Raw genomic sequence first — 19,201 nt, 5'->3', positions numbered from 1 at the left:
CATTTCCATGGTAAATGTAGGCACACTCAATCAGATTCTCCTCCTCAAGCAGCCCTGGCATGTGGTTTGCGAGAGCCAACTGATTCTCTCAAAAACCTTTCCAGGAGTGCTCAGCATCAGTGGGCCTGAGCATTTTATTTATTTATTTATTTATTTATTTATTTATTTATTTATTTAAATATAATTTATTGTCAAGTTGGCTAACATACAGCGTTATACAGTGCGTTCTTGGCTTCAGGAGTAGATTCCCATGATTCATCGCTTTCATATGACACCCAGGGCTCATCCCAACAAGTGTCTTCTTCAATGCCCCTTGCCCATTTAGCCCATCCCCCCACCCACAACCCCAGAGGAGCCCTCAGTTTGTTCTCTGTATTTAAGAGTCCCCTATGGTTTGTCTCCCTCCCTCTCTGTTTGAAACTATTTTTCCCCTACCCTTCCCCCAAGGTCTTCTGTTAAGTTCCTCAATTTCCACATATGAGTGAAAACCTATGATATGTCTTTCTCTGACTGACTTGTTTCACTTAGCATAATACCTTCCAGTTCCATCCACGTTGCCGCAAATGGCATGATTTCATTCTTTCTCATTGCCAAGTAGTTTATTTATTTTTGATGTTTATTTATTTATTTTGAGAGAGAGAGAGAGAGAGAACCGGGGAGGGGCAGAGAGAGAGAGAGAGAGAATGCCAAGCAGGCCCTGCACTGGCAGCACGGAGCTCGAGACAAGGCTCAAACTCACAAACTGTGAGACCAGGACCTGAGCCCAAATCAAGAGTCGGATGCTTAACTGTCTGAGCCACCCAGGTGCCCCTTGATGGGACTGAGCGTTTTAAAGTGGATTTCTTAACATTACCTCTACAAATGGAGGTCCATTGCTCACCAGGTGGCCAAATGCTGTAATGACTTTACCTGATCTCACCATTTCAGGGAAGCAGGTCGTATAAGAAAGTGGGTTAGGAAGACTGTCTTTGAGAACAGTGGCCACCTAAGCTCCTGTTTAGTCACAGCCCACTCTCAGAAAGTCAACTTTCCACAGGTCAAAAGCAAAGAAATTGGTTTGAACCCAATGTTTAGAATCTCGAACTTAAAAGCCATATTGAGATGTCTTTTCCTCTTTTCTCTAATCTCTTTGATGACAGCAAAATACTGTTCTATTCAAGTAGCATTTTTAGTCGGAAATTCTTGAAGTCAAAAAGTACTGAACTTAAATCACCGTTAAAGTCTACGACGTAAGACTCTTGTGATGCTAGCCTGCGAGAGCAATCCTAAACGATCACGTTTAGAAAGTACCACCTTTGGAGATGCCGTGTTGAGCCCAGTGTATCTGAGAAAGCGGCCAATCAAGGCCACGTGGCCTACTGGAAATACATTAGTGCCACGGAGACGTGGCTGCTAGGCGGGCCTCTGCCAAGAGCAAGCTGTAGACCTTGTATATATTGCTTCTCAAGCAATACACCTCAGTTCTTCATGTCTAAACTAGGAATGCCAGTTCCCTCTAACTTCCTCACAGGATGTTTTTAAATATCAGAGGAAACCAGAGTATGTCTTTTTTTAAAAATTTTTTTTAACATTTATTTATTTTTGAGACAGAGAGAGACAGAGCATGAACAGGGGAGGGTCAGAGAGAGAGGGAGACACAGAATCTGAAACAGGCTCCAGGCTCTGAGCTGTCAGCACAGAGCCCGACGCAGGGCTCGAACTCACGGACCGCGAAATCATGACCTGGCTGAAGTCGGCCGCTTAACCGACTGCGCCACCTGGGTGCCCCAAGTGTGTCTTGAGATTAAACGGGTGATGGGGATGAAGGAGGGCACAGTTGTGATGAGTCCCGGGTAGGGTATGGAAATGTGGAACCACTATCTTGTACACCTGATACAAATATGGCGCTGTGTGCTAACTACGCTGGAATTTAAATAAAAACTTAAAAGAGAAACTTAAAAGAAAATAACAACTAAAGCGTGTCATGGGGAAATGCTCACGTCGAAATAAGTAAGAAGAAGAAAAGATATAAAATGATAAAATCGTATTTACAAAATAAATGCAATTTTATGTTAAACAGAAGAAGGCTCCATACGGCTGAAAATCTGTATGTGAATAAGAGATAGCAAATATGCGAGTGACATTTGTTTTTTTGTTAGTACATTTCAACATTTATAAAATTATAGCTGAAATCAATGTCTAGTTGCAATGCTGCTAAGACTGGAGTCTAACAGTTAAAAGTATTGTGTTAAGGGAGATCCATTATTACAATGAGTGGGGGGCAGTGGATTATAGTTAGAAAAGAGAGCAAAGTTACTAATTTTAATTCTGAAATTTCCAAGGAAGGATTCAGTTTCAACACAAAAGTTCCAATACCAAATTAAACTGAACATAGTTAAAGAAACAGCTTCTTTTTGTCACTTCTTCACTCGTATTTATTGTGTTTATAGGAAGATATTTTTATTTGGAGTACGTGGAATAATACTCAATTTTGTTATCTTACGTACGGGTGAAATTCTTCTTGCCCGTGCATGTATTACAAAAACAAAATAAAAAGAGACAACGTATGCAAACTAACCGGCTTAAAACAGAGACTGTCATTCCTAGAGGGAGTACAGAGACAGATCCTGGGAATTTACGGACGCTAAGTGCCACCAAGGAGCATCAGCTCAAACATCCATTTCAGCCCAGCTCAGCAGCCAGAGGTAGGGAACAGTCACATCCAGGAGATACTCGGAAAAATTGCCAAGTCTCTGCATTGGGTGAAGAAAGAACTTCCCGGATATTTGTTATAAGGCTAGAGCACAGTGAGCACACGAGCTTGTAAAGCATCATACGAAGAAGGTGACCCTTCATAAAATAGGAAAATTATTTTCTCCTTGTCAGTTCAATAACGACACAGACTTCAGAAATGTATACTAAATCATCTTTGGAAAGAGCTAAGCTACACTTCCCTACAATCACAGCTTTGTTAAAATTTGCCTGAACCTGGAAACGAAATCCTACAAACTTAGAGCAAATACGGTATTTGCCTAACACTGTGTACCGCTGTTGTTTTCCTCTATAAATCGTATAAAATCATATAAATCATATAAAGTAATATCAGATAGTCTATTGTGTGCTTATTCAATTATAAAAGCATCAAAAGCAGGAAGTGGGAAGGGAGGGAGCAGTCCCTGCTGCCCGGGCCCGCCCCCCCCCCCCCCCCGCCCCGCACACCACGTTCCAGGCCCTTTAGAACTCAGCAGTTATCAAAAGCTTGTACCTGTTTCTGTTTTTATGTTTGCCTAGAAAACCCACCCACTAGTTTCTGGAATTGAAATCCACCCTACAGTTTGCTTGAGTTTGGCTCCCTTTCTAATAGAGCAGTCCGAAATACGGGGGGCCTTTTTTAATAAGCTAAGTTTTCTGATCAATAGCCGTCCTTAGAAAGTAGGCTTGGAGAGTAAAAAGGAGACACTTAACGCTACTATCTGGTCTTCATTGCCTTTAATGAACATTTCTCTGCCTAAGCGCATCCCAGTGAATGACATTTCACCACAGTCATTCACAGTAAACCTGCTGATGTCTATTCACTATCATAGCCGAATCCACATCCTTAAAATTAACCTAATGAGCCTGCTACCTGCCCGTATATTGGCAAGAGCGAAGGGAACTGACCACAGTAGGAAAACTCAGTTATACTGAAGGTCTTGCCACTTGCTTCCTTTACTTCTCTCTCCACACCAGCGGGCGTTAGCGGATCTAGTGCAACTAGTCCGAATATTTGAGGTTGGCATTATACCCACTACACAGTGTGCCAGACAACAAAGGGGATTCAAAGACGAGTGGGTCTCATGACCTCACCCCATCCATTTATGAGGATGGGAGGAAAGCAGAAATATCAGAATATTGGCATAAGGAAATGGCCGTACAAGACATCTATAGAGAGGTCAATCGGGATTCAGAAAAAGAGACGCCATCCATTGTAAGAGTAAGAGATTCCTGCTCAGAAGACAGAGTTTGGAAGGGACTTAGAACAGGAGGGAGGGTTTCAATCCCTGGCAAGGAGTGACCAGGGGAGTTTAGCAGAAAAAAGTCACGGAACTGTGTGGTCTCGAGGCACATGCAACCCCCAGATGACAGTCATGGGAAACAGGACCAGGTAGGAGTGTTGGGAGGCAGGGGAGGGGGTCCGGGACGTTTGGCAGCATGGTGGGAGGCAAGAATCAAAACTTCCCACTCAGAAAAATAAGGGAGCCTTTTAAAGTCTTGTTAACAGGGGAGCTGAGAGTGTCAGCCAGCCTCCACCAGAGCCTGCGGGGGTCCCAGCTCACAGCCATCCGCACACTCCTGGGGCACCTCCGTTCTGTCTGCTCTGTCTGTGTGACCAACAGAACACGGCAGACGGACACACACCGCTTCCAAGAGTAGCTGTGAACGTGCTGCGGCTTCCATCCTGTTCTCTCGGTCCCCCTTCTCCCTTCCGTGTCACTCATTCCTGGGGAAGCCATGCCGTGAACAGCCCTAGCCAGGCACACATGGTGAGGAACTGAAACATCCCGCCCCAACCTGCGGGAGTCAGCTTGGGAGCAGTTCTTCCCTCCGTGGCCGGTAGACTGGAAAGACAGCCCCTCACTGCAGGTGACTGCAACCACAGGAAAGACCCTGAGCGTAACTATAAGCCAGCTGCCTCTCAGTCCCTGACCCCCAGAACCGTGAATAGTAAGTCTGTTGTGTTTAAAGTAGCAAGTTTGGGGACTATTTGTTACACAGCAGTAGATAACTACTACAAGTACAGGTGGACTTTGTGGCATTTCCTACTCACATGGCAGTAAAGTTCTGGGTACATTACAAAAGAAAGCTATGAGATGAGAAGAATTTAATAACTTACTCTGTACTGGCCATCCTGCCATGTGCTTGTGATGCATTTCCTCATTAAATGACCCAGATATTCCTTGCAGAGTGGTACCACTTGTATTCTTATTTTATAGAAACTTAAGCCATCAACCCACTTGTTCAAGATCTCACAGCTAATAAATAATGAGCCAAAATTCAAACTCTTACCTTTTTATGTTGGTTGAATGACCAAATAAACACATGGGTGCACGTTTCATGTGTTATTATGAGTCTTACTACTAGGTTTCCCTTGCTTTTAAGGAAATTTGGAAAGACTCTGAATTAATCCTACCGATATTTTTTTTTTGTAGTTTCCCAATAAACGGGATAAAAGAAAGATTTTTGAGAAAATTCATGGCTTGGCATACTTCTCTGGCTCAGATGTAGCTAAAGATTTCACAGTGCAAATCTTTGCAAAAACTGTCTTTAAACTACACTCACTGGCCTTTTACACGTGAGTAATTTCTGGGAAGTGCTTGCTTATGACCTCTTTTGAGGTTCAAGCAATAAAAAACATAGAAAAAGCACTCCAGGAGAAAGTTTGAACTCCTGAAATAGGATTCACTTTGACACAGTTAAAAAAAGTTTTCATGTGAGATCCAAGCATGGGTGGAATGAACACCCAAATGGAGGAAAAGGGGGAAAAAATAAGCAACAACTAACAGCAACATTTACGGGACTCAATTTAACAAATAAATACGCAGCTCAACACACTGACATCAACATTCATACCTCGTGTAAAACCCCAACAGATGGTGTTTTTAGATGTTTATTTATTTTTAAGAGAGAGAAAGAGCACAAATGGGGCAGGAACACAGAGAGAGGGTACAGAGCATGAGCAGGGGAGGGACAGAGAGAGAGGGAGACACAGAATCCGAAGCAAGCTCCAGGCTCTGAGCAGTCAGCACGGAGCCTGACGAAGGGCTCAAACTCACGAGCCATGAGATCATGACCTGAGCCGAAGTCAGATGCTCAATCGACTGAGTCATCATCCCAATCCCAGCAGATGGTCTTAAATTCTTGTTTTAAGAGGAAATATAGCACAGATACTATCCCTAGTCTGCTTGCCTGGGTTTGTATCGTAACCCTGCCCTGCGTGGAGCATGTGACCTTGTGAAGTTACTTGCCTCGTGCGCCTCATCTCGAAACGGGGGTGATAATTTTGCTTTCCTCATAGTGTCATTGCGATAATTAAAGGAGATGAAATATGCCTGGTGTTCTCAAGAGAGACCAGCAGGGATTAACTGGTGCATATCTACGCTAATAGGCGCAGGAGTTGGGGGCTGGCATTTTCAGGGCAACCCTGTTGGTGCTTAGCTCTGGTAACAGATGTAACCAATAAATGCTTGTGAGGGTTGATGGCACTTGCAGGTGAGTTCTGGTAACACGCACCCGACCATAGTTTGAAAGAGATACATTTTTTGTAATGTCAAAGATTTTATTGAATTCATTAATTAGTCCAGGAACCAATGACTTATAGCCAGATCGAAGGGAAAATCAAATTACCACACATGTGGAGTCAAGTAAGGAATGCTGGAATAAGCTATAAATTGATCAGAAGTGGGTCAAAATCCATCAGACAATGATCAATTACATTCCTCTGACACAATGTGCATTTCTGTGGACAAGAATAATTTGTATTGCTCCTAGTTTTCTACAATCGACACAGTTGTAAGGGAGCTCAAAGACCATGGAACACGTGTACTCTGGAAACCAGAAGACATCTGGTGGAGGAAATGGAACATGAATGGAAAGATGCCGATGCGACTTTTCCTTTGACCTGTTCTAAGCAGTTCTCCGCACTCCTCTAGTTCTCCATCAGCATCTCTCTACAGATTTTTGCTAATGGGGAGAAACCATTCTTGACTTGAAAATAAATGTTTACCTTTTAAAAACATCAAAGAGGGGCGCCTGGGTGGCGCAGTCGGTTAAGCGTCCGACTTCAGCCAGGTCACAATCTCGCGGTCCGGGAGTTCGAGCCCCCGCGTCAGGCTCTGGGCTGATGGCTCAGAGCCTGGAGCCTGTTTCCGATTCTGTGTCTCCCTCTCTCTCTGCCCCTCCCCCGTTCATGCTCTGTCTCTCTCTGTCCCAAAAATAAATAAACGTTGAAAAAAAAATTTAAAAACATCAAAGATTAGGGGCGCCTGGGTGGCTCAGTTGGTTAAGCGTCTGACTTCCGCTCAGGTCACGATCTCACGGCTTTTGAGTTCGAGCCCTGTGTCGGGCTCTGTGCTGACAGCTCAGGGCCTGGAGCCTGCTTGGAGTTTTCTCTCTCTCTCTCTCTCTCTCTCTCTCTCTCTCTGCCCCTCCCCTCCTCAAAAATAAATAAATATTAAAAAATTAAAACTATCAAAGATCATTGGAGAGGAATGCCTATTTTAATTAGTATAAATAGTATTTTGTTCATGATTAAAGCAAACTCTACGGTGATGCTTGGGCATTTTTATTAGGAAACACCTTTTGAAGAACTGTCCAATGTTGAGGGACTTAAAAACCCAATGGTACTCCAGTGGGTAAGTAGAAAACCTGAGTGTATGTGAGAGTGAGGCGACCTTTGAAGATCAATGAGGAGAAACTTTCTAAAAATGAAGTTGTTTAGCAAGAAGAATACAATTAGCTAGCTTTTACCAAGCCACACGACAGGCCAAGTATTGTGCTAAGGGCTTCATTATCTCTTTCTAACTGTACAAAAACCTACAGGGCAGGAATTGTTATTTTTCTTCTATACGTGAAGGAACTGAGACTTAGAGAGAGTAATGCATACCCAGTGGCTAAGTGTTGCTGTAGTTACTGCTTGAGTACAGATGATACCGAGGCCACTGAAACAGTGTACAAGGCTCCCAGAGCCTGGACTCCTGCATGAGGCCCACAGAGGTGACGGGTGGGAGGGGCCACAGAAGGGTAAGTGGGGCTCTGAAAGGCCCATGTGTGGAAATGACCGGAGGAGAGTGGTCTTGGGATCAGGCTGACTGTTCCGAAGGCTACTGAGTGATGAGAGATCAGCACCTCTCACGCTGGGCTACACAGTCAGTGAGGACGAGTGGGTGCAAAGCCGGTCGTATGTACGGAGCGAACCCCCCAGTCTTCTGAGCCTCGGGACAACCTTCTAAGATACATGGCAACAAAGCAAAACCTGAAGCTTAGACATGTTCTGGGACAACCCAGGTCACACAGCTAACATTCAAACCCAAATTTGGTCATACTGATGGCCAAACTCATAAGAAATATGAAACTAAACATTACGTACTTTCAAAGCAAATAGTTCCCCAGGAAAGTGTATAATCTTCCTGCTTTGTTGAAAGATTATTCCTATTTATAGACCACATAGTATATTGTTTTGGAATGTCCTTGGTTGTTTGTTTCCCACCAAGAACATTTAGTGTTGAAAAACAGCATCTATGGAATTACAGTCTGAATCAGCGTCTAGTTGTTTTTCATTCCAAAAGAAAGAAATAATTAAAAAACATGCATAGCAAATTATAATGTCTTTCTCAAATTGATTTAATATCAATCGCGTTAATGGTTTCCACGTAAGCGCCTACAAAAGACTATACTGGCTTTGCCCTCCCCCAAGATTTTGCTGGCAATTCCATCTAGGTAACAGGTTAACTCCAGGGAAAGCAAACACGTTTTGGTGATACTAAATCTCCCACTCTCATAACATTATATTTCCCACAATTTATTTACCTTTCTCTGATAAGTGTTTCATAACAGTGGCCTGACCCCTCTTTTCGTGAAATTATTCCTGACACTTAATGGGGATTTCTATGATCCCCTGCAAGGGCTGAATTGTTGCTGAGGCAGAAAGCAGGAGAGTCAGTGAGTTGGGGGGAACCATGGGTGGTGAGAACGAGTCTGGGGTACCATGGGAGGTAGGGAGGGTTCTGGGGGACAATGGGTGGTGGGAAGGGGTCTGGGGGTACAGACTTCAGCCACTGGTGGGGCTTGAAGGGATGTGAGGCAAATTCAGAAACCGGAAGTGTTTTAGCGTGACTCAAAAGTGCTTCAGTGTGATGTACTAACTTACGTTATTTGGGTGTAATTATTCAGATTTTCATGATGATTGCTTAACATGAAACTGTTACAATAGAGAGCAGCCTAAGAATCTCTGTATTCTTCTCAATGTTCAAGTTCTTCTGTGAAGATATTTGTTGCTAAGGGATACATTTAGGCATTTTCTCGTTTTATAAAAAAAGAATGCATTGCCATTGTGCTGAGTTAAATAGAAACTTCATGAGCCCTGATATACTTAATGTACTTTTCTAAATATTTAATTCACTAAGAGTGACATTTTGGGCCTCGTGATTACAGACTCTCTAGCTTCATATCATGTCATTTGTATCTACACAGCATTGGCAAAAATAAAATATATATAAAGAAAAGCTGCATTATTTGACACAAAGTTTTAAGTCTTCATAGCCATAGATCATAAAATATCATTGGGAATATATTTAAAAATACACAGAACATACTAAGAAGTTTGAATTAGGATGAGGAATTGGATGAATTGTAATGATGAGAAAAATGCTAACTTTCGCTCTGAGTGAAGCTCTGAACTCCTGTCATGTAACTGCTCGCGTCTTCGTTCCTTTGAAGGAGAAGAAACGAAGGTTTCCTGCAGAATGAGAACTGCTGCTGAAGAAAGTAGACGTGGATCCAGGAGGATAAGGGTGATGCTCCGAGGGATTGGACTTCTTGGTAAATTAACACCAAACCACACCAAGCTGAACCCTGCCTGTGGCCTCGGTGTGTGCCCAGACCGTTGCAGGAACTACCCCCCACCAAGAAGAAGGGGGGTAAAGAGCAGGCCTGGGTCCTTCGTGGTGATGGACGATAACAAGGGATGCGAGGTGGAGAGTTTGGGGAGATATTTTGGGTTAAAAACACCTTTCAAAAGATGACAAGCCGTAAAAAATGCTTTGCCATATGTATTCAGAATGGAATAGAGAATGTCCTGGCGATGTTGATGGTATGCGGGCTGCTGCTATTAGAAAAGCAACCTACCATCTTGGATAAGCATTTGGTATGGTGACAGCAGGGTTCCAGGATGCCTGGCACAGGGTCCGGGTTTGGATCCACACAGGTCGACAGTCCTCGAAAGGCATTCTGGCTGTTCCAGAACTTGTGAATTGCTGTAGCAGCTGATATTCTATTTGCATCCAAGACCCTAAGCAGGTGGCGGTATTGTTTGATGAACAAAATGGACTTGGGGTCAGGAGATAGTTCCAGGGCCAGCCCTGCCCCAGATCAGCCGTTTGGCCTTAGGCAAGCCACATGGATCGTCTGGACTTTTCTTAACTGTGAAATGAGGGACTTTCTAGTCCATATTTAAGTGCATAACTAAAACGCTGGATTGCAAATTGTATTTATTCGTCCCAGTAATGCAAGTGCAAAGTAGCAGGGCCAAGACTTAGTTACAGCCTCAGGCTACCCTCTTCACAGCGTGTCTTCAGGCCCTTTCTCCAGTGAGGGGGTCGTGGAGGGAGGAACAATGAGAAAACCGTACATTCTGGAACAAGTCTCCTCGCTGAGAACGATTTAATTGTTGCCTGTGCTACCTGACAGATCTTAGTGGAAGATTGATGAGGCCCTTCTGGTTTCAAAATCCTGTCTCCTCATCAAAAAGCTGGTGTTTTCAGTCACTTGAGCCCAGCTCGCATTTATAATTCAAAGACGCTGCAGACGGATGGTCCATGCAGGACCCCTTTCTCTGTGCACAGGAGGCATGCACATGGGGTATAGACAAGACTCAAGCCCCTGGAGCCTGAAGCCCTTCCCAGGAGACGAAGTGCGGCCATCGTCAGTCTGCCCGCCTATCTTCCACTGCAGACACCTGCCGATTGATGGTTATCCCCATTTCACTTGTAATCCTTCCCCACCCTGCTGGTTGGATTTCCCAGTCAAACCGACTTCCCTGTCTGGAAAGTGGTATTAATATATATTTTTTTACGTTTCTTTATTTTTGAGAGACAGAGAGAGACAGCGCACAAGTGGGGGAGGGGCAGAGAGAGGAGGAGACACAGAATCCAAAGCAGGCTCCAGGCTCTGAGCTGTCAGCACAGAGCCCAATGCAGGGCTCAAAATCATGTACCACCAGATCATGGCCTGAGTTGAACTTGGATGCCCAGCACAGAGCCCGACGTGGGGCTCGAACTCATGAACCGTGATCATGACCCGAGCCGAACTCGGATGCCCAACCGAGCCACCCAGGCACCCCTGGAAAGTGTTATTAAAGACCAACTACAAAAATGAGGTCATCCAGGGCGCCTGGGGGGCTCAGTGGGTTAAGTATCCAACACTTGGTTTCTGCTCAGGTCATGATCTCACAGTTCCTGAATTTGAGCCCCACGTGGGGCTCTGTACTGACAGCCTGGAACCTGCTTGGGATTCTCTCTCTCTCCCTCTCTGTCTCTGCCCTTCCCTCTCCTTCTTCCTCAAAATAAATAAATAAACTTTAAACTAAACTAAACTAAACTAAACTAAGCTAAAATAAAATAAAATAAAACGAGGTCTTCCAGAGTGACTTCCGTCCGTGGGCCGGGACGTGCGAACTAGTATAGAGCAGGCGGCTTCCCTTACCATCAAGTCACCTATTCAACAGTGATTTCCTAGTCAGATCTGCACTGAAACGGTTTGGAAACATCTTCAGAAATCAAAGGAAATAAAAATAGTATTTACATGAATGAAGGAAAAGTCGTGAAAATGTACCTCACATCATTCCCAGTCTGGTAGACAGCTGGTCGTGATTGCTTACATCAGAAGTGGGAAATTCAACGTTGTCTACTAGACATTGAGAAATTGTTTGCATTTCTATACAAAAGCTCTGTATCAATTATTTTCAATTCAAATACACCTGAAACTAGCATTGGCCAACCATCAGCCATTGTCAACCAAGCATTCAACGGATTTCTGAAAATGCCTGCAGGTGCGCGAACAGCCAGGAGGGGAAGGCAGCGGGCAGGAATGCGGGTTACCGGCTCTCCTTACGCAGCCCTAACATTCCTCCTCACTAAGCCCAGCCTTGCTGAGGTCGTGTCTCTTCGGCCTGCTCCTCTCCAGAGGACAGGTCCAGGATGCTACTAGATGTGCTTGAATAACTCTCTGCACAGCCTGCCCCTTCCTGCTGACCTTCCACGTTGTCGGGGCAGAGCCACGCGTGCGATGGTGTTGCCAGCGGGGCACAAAGCTTCTCTGCTGCCGTATAATTCTTGAACCATCTACTCCAGGAAATGAGGAAAGAAGTGTACTAACGCCGAGGGACAGAAGTATTTATCACAGTCCTTCTCATAACTATAAAAAGTTTAAATGACGGGATAAATAGTACTCATCACACAAATCCTATATTATGGAAAAAATGCCACCATTGCATTCTATTTTTAAAGAATTTTTAAGGGTACTAGAAAATGTTATTATAGCTGAAAGTAATAGCATAATATATGAGCTGATTTTCATAATACTGCATAGAATACAGTAAAACCTTGGTTTGCGAGCATAATTTGTTCTGGAAACATGCTTGTAATCCAAAGCACTTGTATATCAAAGCGAATTTCAAGAACCATTAGCTCAGAACCAGTTCCAGAACCATTGGGAAACCCATACTACTCGCATTGCAAGACATTGCTCATTTATCAAGTTAAAATTTATTAGAAATGTTTGCTTGACTTGTGGAACATTCACAGAACAAGTTACTCACCATCCCAGGTTTGACTGTATATTCTTTATTAATAGGGCATGTATTAGAAATAAGAAAACATCAATAAAAATGTTGATAGTAGTTATATTATACTTTGATGTTATAGATGATTTGCGATTTTTTTCTTATATTTTCCAAGTTTTCTACATTTCTATAATTTTATATATTAATTTTAGAATTATATATGTATATATATTCTAAAAAGGGTCTCTGAGGCATAGGATAGATCATTCATTTCAGGCCTTTGCCAAGTTCATTGGGTTTTTTTTTTAATCTGTGTTGGCTTCTGGCGAGGTTTAAAAAAAAATTCAGATCCCAAGGTTCCACTACAGACCCATTTTTTGTAATGGGTCCTGGCAGCTAATACTTTAGCACACACATCGTAGAGATTCTGGGGGTAAGCCAGACCTGGAGCTGAGTCTAGGCGACCAAGGCAGATGCCTAGGCCCCCAGCCCCTGCACAGCATTGCTGGCAGGGCTCAGACGTGATCGTTCAGAGACGCCTTATTTTGTAAGAGGGGCTGATGCCCATGAACGGCAGCCTGGCAGCCCGACTCTGGTCCCCCATCTCTCTGCTGCCAGACCAGAAGACCTCAGTGCTCACGGCCTCTCATAGATCCTGTAACATTTGGCTTCTTTTCTTGCCAAAGTCCGCATCTGCTCCCTGGCAGGGGAGGGATAAAGTCATCAACTCAGGGCGTTTTAAGCAGCCACCAGCCATCAGACAACGACGGCTCTTAGACGACTCTGCCTGCTTAAGTCACATCCATTCGCCCAGAAGTGCAAAGACTCTGGAGCCTTTTTCTTTGAGTTAAAGACCTGTGTTATTCACAGGCGTTGAGACCCTGTTTAAAGTAGAATGTAAAACGATGGAAAATTCACTGGAGTTTGGTGTATTATTTATGCATGAGAATGCATACTTCGAGAGGTGAATTGAAAGCCTGAGTAATTAAATATGCAAGTCTCTGTTGAATTTTTGAAGTAAGGCTTTCCACTTTAGGCACTCTTACATAGGGCAGCACGAATATGACGCATCGACTGGCTGCAGCACGGACAACAGTTTTTAAGGAGGATACGCCTACAATGGCTTTTCATCTAAATTTCTTTTAACAAACCCAATTTCTGTTTTGTAGCTTCAGTTTGAACTTTGGTCGTGACAGCAAGGCATGCCCTGTGTTCTGTGCATAAGCAGGGGGCCCTGATTGGATGTGCCTTTTCCTTAGGCTGGGGTCAGGGGGCGTCGGAGCGAGAGGCCCCCGTTACGCACGGTCTGCTCCAGTTCTCTGGCTTTAGGCAAACACATATTTTACTCATTTTGCACACGAGAACACTGGGATTTAGAAAAGGTAGGGAATCTCTTAACTAAATTAAAGAGTGCATTGAAGGGACCTTCCTTCCTGGCTCCCCCCACATTATGACGGTAGATACAGCTTTAAAAACCAAAAACAAAGCCAGAAAAGTAGAGGCTGACAGCACTGGGTACGTTTTGCCAGGAAATGGAATACAGACATAAAATCCTAAATGATTCAAACCCCCTTCTCCCAACACCACACCTTTGTACAGGCGGTGCATTGCACATTGCTGCCCTAGGTTCCAACGTGACGGGGGGCCCTGTGGGCCCTTTCCCGCACGGAGATAACAGGTGAGGACTTCAGGGCAAAACACGAGAGGGGCAGTCAGCAAGTGCAAGACTTACGCCGGCATAAGTACTGGAGAACACACGCGAATCTCCGTGCCACGGTTTCGATGAAGGCTGTTTTACTGGTTCTAACATTAGGCAGACTTCCTCCTCCAGGACTCCCCTCCCTGACGAGGGTTTTCCCACGCTAGGCGCTGAGGGCTTGAGGCAAAGGGGTCATGGCTGACCGGGAATTGGCCATGTGTCATCCCAGGAGTGACATTTTTAAATTTCTAATACATTAAAAAGATACCAGGCCCATGCAAGAAAGGGGAGGAAGCATGCTACCAGAGATATTAAACATGAATATATGCGTGTATGTGTATTTGCACAAAATATCTCTTCATGATCCATTTATGGAATATTTATCGAATATTCTACGTATTCCATTTGCGATACCCTACACCGAGTAACCATGATAAACAAAACAGTCAAAATCCTTCTGCTCACGGAAATTACAGTGTCGTAGCAATGACAGATACACAGCCAAGAACTCACAGTAATGGTGAAATACAATTAGCGCAACGAAAGCAAAGCACATTGTGAGAACGTTCATAAGGAGATGAAATTTAGGTTAAGAGTTGAAGACATTGCCCAATGACGGGTGGGCGTTGTTTTTAAAAAATCCTGTGGGAAATGTGTGTGTGTGTGTGTGTGTGTGTGTGTGTGTGTGTGTGAGTGTCAGTGTGTGTGGGTGCATGAGAGTGTGTGTGTGTGCATGTGTGAGTTTGAGAGTGTGCGAGTGTGTGTTTGCGTTTGTGAGTATGAGAGTGTGTGAGTGTGTGTATGTGTGTGTGTTGGGGGTGGTGGGAGGATAAATCAGAGCATTTCAGCCAGAGAAAACCGTATTGTCAGAAAACCCTGATGTGACAGTTTGACCACTTGGAGGTTCCCAACGCAGACACAATAAACAGAACAACAAAGTTGTAGCATAGTCAGCAAGGGATCAGAAAAAAAAGAATGACAATATAGGCAGTTGGTATATTCTGTACAATTTTACCGGTTATTAAATATGCTATTCTGAATGTGATAAGAAGTCACTGATAGTTTTTATACACGGATAATTTAATTTATATTTTAGTCGCTTAAACTAGCACATAGACAGAACTCATTAAGTAAGAAAGTATTTAATGACTCATGCAGACCAATGAAAATTTAATAAACTGTACAACTACCTGGGAAACACCACTCTTCCCAGTGAGAGCACTGACCGTAATCCGGGGAGCGAAGTTTCAGCAATAGTTATGGTCGTTGGTCCCATCTCGGTCTGGAAGGCTTCCTGGCTTTGACTTAACCAACCACGTCTGTAAATTGCATTCTTGTTGTGCTCTCTATCACTGACCGCTTGCCCTGGGAGGTTTCTGCAGAAACACATGCTGTTAGTAGACATTCTACCAATCCAGCCTTTTCGTAAAGCCTTTTTATAATAACTATTCATCAGGAAGGCCGGCTGGGTTATCGTTTCCTCCAACCGCCACCCCACCCATGGAGGGGGACCGTGACGTCATGTCTCTCAGAAAGTCCTGGGAAGACTCCTGACCACGTCAGGAACACGCTGAAGAGCTCTGCAGAGAGCAAGGTAGATGACTGTCCCAGCCACTGGTTCTTCAGCGACTTTTCTCAGTGGAAAAAAACATATTCCACATTTTTTAAGCCTTTGCAAAATAAGAGTTCTGAATAGCTGTCCCCCGGGTCACCCAAGGAGCACAGGGAGAACAGTTGTAAAACACGGTTTGTACCCGTTTGTGGCTGAATACCTGCTTTGCTCCAATGGCAGCTTGAGGGTCGAACAGGTCCCGCCATTTTGTGCTCTGTCATTTATTTTCAGGTTAATGCGGCGGTTGCTCTGCTAAAACAGTTCTCTCAAGAACTTTGGGGGTCTGCACTGGATTTCAGCTTTCCCTCTCTTGTACAAAGGCCACAACCACACTTTTTGTGTCTTCATGATAATCCTTTCTCCATCCTTGGGTCCTCTCGAGATGACCCAGGGGCAACACCCTCAAGATCCCCAGACACCATGCAGCTTGAGGGAGAGGCCTTGAAAGGGCCTCAGAATGACCCTTCACCCTTCCCGAGGTTTTGTTAAGGGGTCTCACTGGCACATCCCTTTTCTCAATGTCACATTTTCAGAAGCCATTTCTTGATTTTTAACAGTTTTTTTTTCCATATGAAGAAACAGAATTTTCTAAACCATCAAGCCCTGTTTTTGTTTGTTTGTCTAATGGGTTTTCCCTCAATTAATCTCTCTCCTTTCGTGTTTTGTTACAAACAGCAGAAAATCAGGGTGGAACTCTCCCACTTTGCTTCCACATCTCCTACGCCTGGAAGAGACCGTTTTACAGGCTTAGCTGTCGCTGTACAAGAAGGGCCTCCCTTCCTCCGGTTTCCAACACGGTGTTCCCTCCTCCTGAGCCCTCGTGGGCAGCGACTTCCAAGTCCGTATTTGCACTGACAGTTGTTCAAGGTAATTTGGGCTTCGTCCATCACATGCCTCAGAACTATTTCAGCCTCTTCCTACTTCCAGATTCCAAAGCTGCACTCATACTTTTCAGTATTTGCAGGCATCAGACTCTGTATTAGTTTTGTATTTTTGCAGAAAAATGACCACAAACTTAACAGCTTAAAACAGAAATACGTGTATTGCAGTGTCTGTGGGTTTGGAGTCTGAGAACAGCCCGACGGCTCTCCTGCTTCATGCCCTCACCAGGCGGCCATCGAGGTGTCAGAAGACAAGGTTTCATTCAAGGCTGCACGCACATTCTTGTCCCGGCTTATGTGGCTGTTGGCTGAACTATGGTCCTTGTAGTTGTAAGACCGAGGGTCTCGGCTTCCAGGGCCGGCCCCCAGTTCTTTGTCAGGCGGCCCTCCCCTAATGTGGCTGCCTCCTGCATCAGGCCAGCCAGGAAGAGCAGGCTCTGAGGCGACTGAGGCCCTGAGGTCTGTCCACACCGATGGGTGACGGCTCCAGGCAGGTGCAGCCTTGGACAACATCTTTTATTTTTTAATTTTTTTAACGTTTATTTAGTTTTGAAAGACAGAGAGAGAATGAGTAGAGGAGGGCCAGAGAGAGAGGGAGACACAGAATCTGAAGCAGGCTCCAGGCTCTGAGCTGTCAGCACAGAGGGGCTCCAACGTGGAGCTCCAGCCCACAGACTGTGAGATCATGACCTGAGCCCAAGTTGGACATTTAACCGACTGAGCCACCCAGTCGCCCCTCAGACGACATCTTGCTTTCAACTTTGTGAGAGGCCGGGCACCAGGGAAACAGCTGAGCCGGGATTCCTGGTCCAATGGTGCTAAAATACACGCTCTTGGTTTTAATCCACTAAGTTTTTGTTTTGGTTATGGTTTTTAATCCACTAAGTTTTGAGGTGATTTTTTTTCCACATCACAATGGAAGACTCCCGCAGATATCACGATGTGGACTGTTTGGGCAGATTGACTTGAGACTGGCTCTCACCTGATACAGATATGGTGGAGTGATGTCTCCTTCACCTGTGGGTGTAGACCTCAATGGAAAATTCAAGAGGATTCTAAATAAAGGAGGCAACAAACGTCGGCAGTGAGGTTACATGTCCAAACTGGAATTTGTTAGTTGAGAGCCAAACCACAGTGTAAAAGAAGGCTTTTCCTCCCATAATTTGTAAATAGAATAAACTATATTGATAGTTCAATGATGAATTAGCTTTCATTTTTAAAATTTATTTATTTATTTATTTATTTATTTATTTATTTTGACAGAGAGAGAGAGAGAGAGAGAGAGAGAGAGAGAGAGAGAGAATCCCAAGCAGGTTCTGTGCTGACAGCAGAGAGCCTGACGTGGGGCTTGATCTCATGAACCATGAGATCATGACCTGAGCCGAAATTGGACGCTTAACCTACTACACTTTCCTTTCCTCAGATCAAGACTATTTTGTTTTTGTCTACCTTTGAATAATCTGTCAAAATAAACTGGCAAAAAAAAAAAAAAAATCCCCGAAACAATAACAGCACAATTTATAAAAAATAATAATAAATCATTAAAAAAGAGACGCAGTGTCCCTATTTTTCAACAGTCATTTTTAATAAAAAAATTATTAGTACAATTTTAAATTTACATGCAGTTATAAAAATGATACAGGGAGAGTCTGTATGTTTTTTACTTAGTTTCCTGTAAATGTACCATCTTACAAAACCATAGTATAATATTACAGCCAAGATGATGCCATGAATTCAGACTATGGATCTTATCAAGATTTGCCCAGTTTTACTTGTATTCAGTATGTGTGTGTGTGTTTAGCTCTACATACTCTCGTCATGTGTCTACACGGGTGAGCATATGAAGCACGGTATAGTCAAGCCCAGGACCCTTCCTTCATGACGAGGGGCTACAAGTCCCAGATCCAGAAGTTGGCAGGTATGAATCTTCTGGAAGCCTCTGTTGGCTCACTCTGACCTTGTGTGAACTCTGAGGGTCTCCTTGTGTGTCCACATTTCCCATAAGGACCCACATCTGATTAGGGCCTGACCCAGTGGCCTCATGTTAACTCACCTCTTTTAAAAAAATTTCTTTTAATGTTTACTTACTTTTGAGAGCGAGACAGAGCGTGAGCAGGGGAGGGGCAGAGAGAGAGGGAGACACAGAATCTGAAGGAGGCTCCAGGCTCTGAGCTGTCAGCATAGAGCCCGACACAGGGCTTGAACTCATGAACAATAAGATCATGACCTGAAGTCAGACGCTTAACTGACTGAGCCACCCAGGTGCCCTTAAGTCATCTCTTTAAAGGTCTTGTCTCCAAATACAGTCACGTCCTGGAGGCACTCAGGGTTAGGGCTTCAGCATAAGAATTTGGGGGTGAGGCAATTCAGCCCAAAACAGGATCGTCGCAACAATGTCATATAAACAGAATCACGTATGAGGTAACTTTTGGGATTGTGTCTTTCTTTTTCTGTTTTATTTATTTTTTTCCATTTAGCATAATTTTCAGGAGTTT

This window comes from Herpailurus yagouaroundi, unplaced genomic scaffold (genome assembly GCF_014898765.1).
Source record: "Herpailurus yagouaroundi ecotype Mexico unplaced genomic scaffold, PumYag 211, whole genome shotgun sequence".
NCBI classification, from domain to species: Eukaryota; Metazoa; Chordata; class Mammalia; order Carnivora; family Felidae; genus Herpailurus; species Herpailurus yagouaroundi.
This window is presented reverse-complemented; position numbering follows the sequence as displayed.